At 47.8% G+C, this 8,501-nt stretch overlaps 1 non-coding gene across 1 annotated transcript; it reads left to right on the top strand.

The window, feature by feature from the left end:
• Positions 1 to 7,361: 7,361 nt before the first annotated feature.
• On the top strand, positions 7,362 to 7,531 carry LOC125410620 (U1 spliceosomal RNA). The gene has a single exon (XR_007235125.3). It is a non-coding gene; the product is annotated as a U1 spliceosomal RNA (small nuclear RNA).
• The last annotated feature ends 970 nt before the right edge of the window (positions 7,532 to 8,501 follow it).

Below are 8,501 nucleotides of genomic sequence, written 5' to 3' on the forward strand. Positions count from 1 at the left end.
GTTCATATGCCTTTCATGTCCCCATGCCACCGCCTGGTGGCTTGGACATGCCTGTTTGCATTCATGCCATGTCTCAGCACCACCATATGCTGGCCTGGGCTTGCCTGTTCACAAACACGCAGCGTCTCAACATTGCAACACACTGGTTTGATTGCAGCTGTTGTGCCCCCCACCACCACCAAATACGGTTTAGGGGCACAGTGCTTGTACAGGGTCCTGGGCTCCATCTCCAGCACTGAGACTGACGACCTAACTGCTCCAAGTTATGGTTAATCAGAAGGTTTTCTTTCTTTCTTTTTTGGTTTCTTGAGACAGAGTTTCACTGTGTAACAGTCCTAGCCGTCCCGGAACTAGCTCTTGTCGACCAGGCTGGCTTTGAACTCACAGAGATCCACCTGCCTCTGCCTTCCGAGTTCTGGGATTAAAGGTGTGCACACCATTGCCCAGCAAGCAGGTTCTTTTATTGTAGATATGAAGATGAAAACATCCAGATGTATCTGGAAGAGTCCAGAGCAGAGAAAGCAGTAGACTAAACATAGCCAACGTACTGTACTTGACCGTGGGGTGGGAGGTAGGGGTAGTGAGAGCTGAAGAGAGAGTGTGTTAACCCGAAAGACGGGAGGAGAAAGACCACTGACCCAAATCATCATGGCCAAGCTAACTAAAGCATGTAATTAATTAAAACAAGCCTTTTTTATTTGTGTATGCAGGCTGCCGCCCCCTAGGGCAGGGTTGGAGAGGTCAGCATTGGATGTGGTCTCTGGGGTGGGGGCTCATGAAGCAGGCGCAACCGTCTGAGGGGTCTTCCTGTAGAGGAGGAAGCTGGAGGACTGACCTTATGTTGACCAGACAGAGTTGAGCAGTCAACCCAACAGTGTTCACAGTGTGAGTAGCATTATGATTTAAAAACAAACAAACAAAAAACCACGCTGCCAAGAGAAGCTACGCCATGTAACAAGGCTCACATAGGAGGTCTGTTGGAAGAGGAGAGAAAAGGGGCAGAGAAAGGGGCAGAGAACTGGTCCCTGGGGCCAAGAGTGGCAGAAGAGAGAGAGATGGAGAAAGAGAGACAGAGAGAAAGAGACAGGAGGTGGGCAAGGCCCACCCTTCATAAGGGATCATAGTGAACGTAAGCAGGAGGTGCTCTTAGTGGGGCCTGTCCTGTCAGAACATCAAGGACAGTCCAAACAGGGAGCAGTTTCCCCCAGGGGTTAGCCTTACCACAATCCAGGAGGAGTCGTTGTGCCCCATGATTTTCTTTGGATACCTGAAGTTGGGATCTCTGGCATAGTAAGTTTTTGACAGTAAACAGGTTTTTCTTTTCTTTTTCTTCTTCTTTTTTTTTTTTTTTTTTTTTTTTTTGAGACAGGGTTTCTTTCTATCTTTGGAGCCTGTCCTAGAACTAGCTCTTGTAGACCAGGCAGGCTGGCCTCAAACTCACAGAGATCCATCTGCCTCTGCCTTCTGAGTGCTGGGATTAAAGGTGTGCACCACCACTGCCCGGTAACAGTAAACATCTTCAATGCCATGTCCAGCAGATCTCTAAAAACTTTTGAGAGCTGTCTATTAAGTATACTTAATTTTAAATTAACATCACTTGTTTTTAGTTACTTGTGCTAGGTTTAATGTTGAATGCATATCTAGAAAGCTAAATAAAGCTTGTCCCTGCACTTGAATTACATTTGTAAAGAAATTGATCGTTTGTAGGGTAACTATTAATCCGCATGCCTTAATTATCTTTAACAGTTTACAATAAGTTTGTTTTTATAAGATGAGTATTCTACGGTTTTATCCCTGTGAAGTTTAGCCTTAAAAAATTACAATTCTTGAACTGAAGCTTATTGAGTATCAAAATAACACTTTAAATCATCACTGCAGTCCATGGGCAGACTGGTGACTGTACTTCCTAGGTTCTTTCCCAGTGCACCGTGGCAGAATACAATAGCTTTTTGTGTAATGTTAACAAAGTTAGCAAAGCTAAGAAGGGCAGATATACATTCTTAAACCCTTTCTGTTGGCTTGAAGGGACCTTAGGTACCAGAGAGACATTTTATAGGCTTTCTGTCAGGCTGCCTAGCTCATTGTCTCGCTGCATCATGGGAATAAACCAGCATCTGGTGGGTAGTAGCTGTGGACCTGAATTTAGTTGACCAGTGACTGTGCTGGACGTTTGGGATTCCAGTGTAGCCTTGAGCCGTTCTCCGGGTGGGCCTTTGGGCATAAAACCATGTTTGGGGTTGACATATTCCAGTTAACAAAAGCAGAAGCAGAACTACAGGGGTTAAAAAGCAAGGATAGCAGGGTGGGGACACCCACTGAAGCAGTTTACCTGAGCTAATGGGAGCTCACCAACTCTGGCCAGAAAGGACAGGGAAGGAACCAGCACAGGACCAAACTAACCCCCTCTGAATGTGGGTGACAGTTGTATGGCTGGGGCAGACTGCGGGGCCACTGGCAGCGGCACCAGAATTTATTCCTACTGTTTGTACTGGCTTTTTGGAACCCATTCTCTTTGGATGGATACCTTGCTCAGCCTAGATATAGTAAGGAAGGCCTTGAACTTTACTCAAAGCAATGTGCCTTACCCTCTCTGAGGAGTGAATGGGGGATGGGGGAATGTGGAGGTAATGGGAGGAGGGGAGGGAGTGGAAACTGGGATTGGTACACAAAATGAAAAAAGATAGTTTGTTTTCTTTTTTTTAAAAAAAGATAAAATATAAAACCTTTTTAATTGTAGGAGCCAGCCATGAGAAACAGACCACCCAAAGGAAGTTCTTCCAAACGTTATCACCTGCGAGTGTTGGGCCTAGCCAGGCTAAGCCTAATAGAGGCCTGAGTCTCAGTAGTTTATGCTGAAGCAATACCTGGTTGCAGGAAGGACTGAGATTACCTGAGTACCACCCAAGAACAGACCATCCAAAGGAAATGCCTAATGTTCCAACCGTTGACTGTTGTAGATAGGATCACCTACTGGCTCTGTTACAGAGGTTCACCAGTTTGACCAAAGAGATTTTCTTAACAAATAGGAAGCTTATTGTTTCAGTTGCCTTCCTACACAACCCAGATGCCAGGAACCCACCTGTCTTAGTTTAGGCTTCTATGGCTGTGAAGAGACACCATGACCATGGCAACTCTCTCTCTCTCTCTCTCTCTCTCTCTCTAATAGATACATGTGATTTTATTATAAACCCTTTCTTTTGGCATTAGTTGACTACAGTGACATCAAGATACCGTGAGTGTGGCCTGCAACTCTGTCCAGCAGCTGCAGTCCCCGCTCACCTCCATCCACACACAGCCTCGCGCACACCTGTCCGGAGGAGCGGATGCTGCGGGGCTGGATTAAATGTTGGCAGACTAGGAAAGCAGCAGTTCCTTTATGGGAAGACTTGACCCTCCACTCCAGTGACCTTGCTTTAGAAGAGCTGATTTCTTAGTGCTGGTCTGAACAGCGTCACCACACAGGAGTATCATACTTAGTTCTTGTTAGAAACATCACCTGGGCAACAACCTTAGTGCACAGGCAAGGGATGCAGGCAAGGGATGGCTGCTCTAGGTTTACACTCCTGGTTAGAGGCCCTTAGAGAGTGGAGAAAGCAGCGTCCCCTCCGTCCGGATGCTCTCGTTGCTATACACTTTCTCGCTGTGTTTACTCTGAAGGGACCTTCCGATATATCTCCAATATTCCTTTCTTACGGTGTCCTTTGAATGTCCTCCTTGCTGTCACCGTGGTTTTCTAGCATGTCTTCGTAGATGTCCACAAGAAAGGCAACTAGGTATGGGGAACTGTGTGACTTGGCTGTAAATCAAGCAATTGACTTAAAAGATTAGGGTATCTGGAAAGACCACGATCTTGCAACCCCCAACCCCCCCCCCCTTCATGTAGTTCCATGCATTTTTATTGTGTGGTACCAATTTGATCATTTCCAGAGTATTCTAGATTTCTCTTTTCAACACAGCACAATCGCTGTAGCCAGTGGTAATAGAAATGACCAAATGTCTTTGGTTCCAGACAGTTATTTCTCACATCCTCTTTGAGAAGCTGGACTACATACTGTAGCTAGCTCATTATCCCAAAGTCGAAATTCCTGAATGACCCGCTGTCGATGCTGCCATGCATGATAATTCTTTGCATCCTGATTAAAAATATCAGCAATGAACTCAAGCTCTTGAGAGGGATCTTTTAGCCATTTCACTAAGACTCTCCAATGGTGCCAAACTCAAACCTGGAGATTTGCTTTACCTATGCCTCCCAAGTGCTGGGATTAAACCACTTCCTGGCTGCTGTTTTTCCTTCTCTCTCTCTCTCTCTCTCTCTCTCTCTCTCTCTCTCTTTATGTAGCTATTCACTCAAGCTGTCTGACAAACTAAAGTAATGTTTCGGAGCCTTGGAATATCTCTAATGTATGTATCCTCCAGAGAACAGTTCCTCAGTACTGGAGCGCCAGAGGGAAGGTTCTGGCCAGGCTTCTGAGTTCCTCAATTTGGGTTGGGGTCTTGATCTCGCTGGAGAACTCCAAATGTTAATTCTGAAGATGGGAACAGAAATACTACCAACCCGAATCATCATGGCCAAATTAATTTCTTAAGTTTAATTAATTAATTAAGTAAGTTAATTAAAGCAAGCTCTTTTTTTCTATGTATGTATTTCAAAACTGGCCACCTCCTGAGAAAAGTTTTGAGAGGTCAGCATTGGAAATGAGGGAGGTTTTCCAAATGGGGGAAATAGGCAGGGTTGTGGGAGTAGAACATAATAGGAGTCAAGATCATCACAACAGCTGTTATGATTTGTGCGAATGCGGAAACCAAGTGTGTCAGGTTTTAGCCATTGATCTGTACTGAGGCCAAGCTGTTTGAGTAAAGGAGAGAAGCTCACAAAGTGAAATTCTGCTGGAGGGAATTTCTCCAAGCTCCAAGAGGGAGCTGAGGCTCTAGACACTGCGGGGGGGGGGGGGCTGTAGGTGGGGGTTGAGAGGGAGTGCAGCAGGACTCCAGTTCCTGGGGGAGGTGAGAGAAAGCTAGGAGAGAGCCGGGAAAGGGGAACTGATGTCTTTATAGAGAGACCTGGATGGGGGGTGTTGCATGTCAGAGCAGAAATATGCAAGTAGAAAGTTGCCCACTGGTGGATGCCCTGCAGGAGCCAGAGGAAGACACAGGCACCCACACGCAGGCACCACCAGAGCCCACAGAGATGACAGACAGTTGGTTGGAAAGTGGGTAGAGGGAAGCAGCCGCTGACGAACCAGACTCTGGAATTTAGAATCAAATTCTGCCGGCGGCAGAAGCCAACAGAAATAAATGATCCATACATACTTAAGAGAGTCAGATCGGTGGCTTGGTTTCTTGGAAGGGAATTTATTTCCAGGGTTTCTGTGCAAGATGAATAAAGGAGGTGGGGGAAGGACATGACTGCTTCTAGATATGGTGGAGAAGAAAATTTATTGTAGATAAAAGGGAGAGACATACCCAGAGGCAGGGACATCTGGGAATGGACACGACCCTGAGCCGTGTGTGTGTGTGTGTGTGTGTGTGTGTGTGTGTGTGTGTGTGGATACGACCCTGAGTCATGTGGGGGCGGGGGTGAGGAGAGAGGGGAGAGTAGCTGCCAACCAAGAGGGGCAGCGTGGGCACAGACACTGGCCACAAGGGTAGAGGAAAAAGGGCCAGGTAACCAAAAATGTCTGGATTCTATGGGGAAGGGCACTTGGGGGAACAGGAAGTGCAGAGAGAAGGCTTAGAGATGGGAAAATTTTGAGCCTGTAGACAGTGGCTGCTGCAGGAGGGAGTAGAGAGATGCACCAGACAGTGAGGCATGTGTGCAGTGTTAGGAATAATCCTGAAGAGGAGCCTCTCCGCCGAGGCAAAATAACTCCAATCAAACCAGATTAGATCAAATTAAAAATGCCCACATTTAATAAATGCAGTGCTCCTGAGTGGTGGGGAGCATGGGAGGGGGGGGAGACAGAAAGGGAGAGACCATGCAAAACCCACGACCACCACACGTGTTCCTTTTTCCAGCACAAGCCTACTTAGCCTATGGGAGTGGTCCTGACTGACCCTCCCTGGGGAGGAGTCAGCAATCGGCGACTTTCCCGGAGGTGGAGTCCGACCCAAGGCAACTCTCAGGGTGAGGGTGCAAAAAGCTTCATCTATGCTCTATTGGTGCCCCAAGGATGACTGCCCGGGCTGGGGTGATGCTACCAACCCAAACATGCAGGATGTGTGCACCCTGCCACTGACCTACTTCCTGCTTTCTCTCCCTCCTGCTAGGTCCGGCTCCTCACATAGCAACAAACTTACAAATCCATTAACCTTAACTTAAAGACCGAATATTTACACAGTGTGTGTTGGGGGTCAGGGTGTGTGTGTGTGGGGGGCAGACAAAAACAGACAGTACTTGGAGCAGAGAAAAAAGAATCAGCGAATGGGAAGCCTCTTTCCATGTCTTTCCCCCCTGCATCTGTACACATTCCCATCCCATTCACTTGCAGTGTTTTTAAAGATCCCAAATAACATTGGACTCTAGGATGTTGTTAGGTGGCCACATTTGGATCGATTTACTTAAGAGATATTATTTTTTTGCAAAAGCAAATAAATTTGGTGCCCTTCAAGTTGGGTGCCAGGTGGGAGAGGCTGGAGGTCTAAGAGGAATCCTAAAGAGGAGTCAGAAGCTATGGATGACTCTGTTCCCATGGGTGAAGAAGAGAGAAAGGTTCTAATCCTGTCGTGAGGGCATCCCCAGGACTCAGTGAGGACCAAATGGGGAAGACGGAAGCCCATTTGTGCTGCTCTCAGTATCTGCCTGTTTCAGAGTCCTCCTGGGTGGCTTTCCCTGCTCCCAATCCAAAACTTCCCCGGCCCAGGGGCTGGGTTGTCCTCTCTTCCCTACATAACACAGCCATTTTTGCTACTTGGCCTTTTAGCCCCCTGACCCACTTGGCCGCTGCTCCTGGTTCCGTCTCTCCCTTTCCCGCTCCCGGTCTCCTGGCGTGGTTCGGCTCAGCCAGTCCTGTTCACAGTGAGCGCCTCCAGATGCCTCTGCCTCTGTCTGTTTTCTTCCTCGTATCTATAATAAGCCTTCACTTTAGCCCCTTCGGAGTAGTCTTGTCCTCCCTTTTATCCTAGTTTCGTCCTTCAGCTGGTTTGATAATTCACACTCTTTAGCCTCAGCCAGTAAGCTTAACCATTTGACCTCAAGTTCTTTGAGCTCCTGTTTCCCCAAACGTCTTGTCCGCAAGCCTCTAATTGCTTAGGAAGGCGCTACTGCCACCTAGTGGTGGTCCATGCAAAGACAAGCTGTGCAATAGAGAAACGTCTTCTCTTTCCCTAAAATTTACTTATACCACACATATTTTAAAAATAGCATACTTACCTGGCAGAGGAGACACCATGATCACGAAGGAGGTTTTCCCGGGGCGAGGCTTATCTATTGCACTCTGGATGCGTTGACCCCTACGATTTCCCCAAATACGGGGAAACTCAGACTGCATAACTGTGGCAGTAGTGGACTGTGCTCTTGAAAGTGGCTCCCCTGAGGTGCCACTTTACTGAGAAAGCCTCTCTGGGACAGAGGGAGCTTGTTTCTGTCTGTGTTTCTGTTTGGAAGATAAGATCTTACTATGGCTGGCCTGGACCTCTTTATGTAAGCCAGGGCTGGCCTCTGTCTCCCAAAGATCTGCTTGCCCCTGCCCTCCTCCTCAGGGGCTGGGACTGAAGACGTAAACTGTCACACCAAGGAGGGCGTTTCTTGGTGTCCCACAACCACAAACGAGGCAGTTCCTACCAGCTGATTACAGCACATGCCTTTCCTTCATGGGAATCAGGATGATGATTCAATTTCATCATGATATCCGATGAGAGTTTAACTGGGCATTTGGAGGCCAGTGTCCCATTGGATTATGTGCTGGCTAGTTTTTTGTCACCTTGACGCGAGTTATAGCCAACCGAGAGGAGGGAACTCCCCTGGGAGAATACCTCCAGGTCAGGCTGTAGGCAGACAAGCCGGTAGGTCGTTTTCTTAATTAGTGGTCGATCAGGAAAGGCCTGGCCCCCATTGTCGAAGGGGAGAACCCCTAGGCTAGTGGTCCTCGGTTCTATAAGAAAGCAGGTTGAGCAAGCCATGAGGAACAAGGCAGTAAGCAGCTCCCCTCCATGACCTGTGCATCAGTTCCTGCCTCCAGGTTCCTGTACTGCTTCAGTTCCTGTTCCAACTGCCTTCATTGACGAGCTGTGATGTAGATGTGAGCCAAATAAACCCTTTCCTCTCCGATTTGCTTTGGCTATGCTTCTTCACAGCTAACGAAGACAGATTAGACAGAAGACGCTGGTCCGCCCGAGTTCTCCAAAGACATCGGCGCCATCAGTGCCCTGAGGTTCGGTAGCCATGTCATGGGACTTTCGCCAAGGGGAGAGGTGAGCGTGACTCTCGCTGGAGAGGGAGTGCACTCTTCTTGCCTGACTAGCTCTGGATTTCCGCTTCCCCAGATACTTCCCACCAAAGTGGA

The sequence above is a fragment of the Myodes glareolus genome, chromosome 22, assembly GCF_982192425.1.
Source record: "Myodes glareolus chromosome 22, mMyoGla1.1, whole genome shotgun sequence".
Taxonomy (NCBI): Eukaryota; Metazoa; Chordata; class Mammalia; order Rodentia; family Cricetidae; genus Myodes; species Myodes glareolus.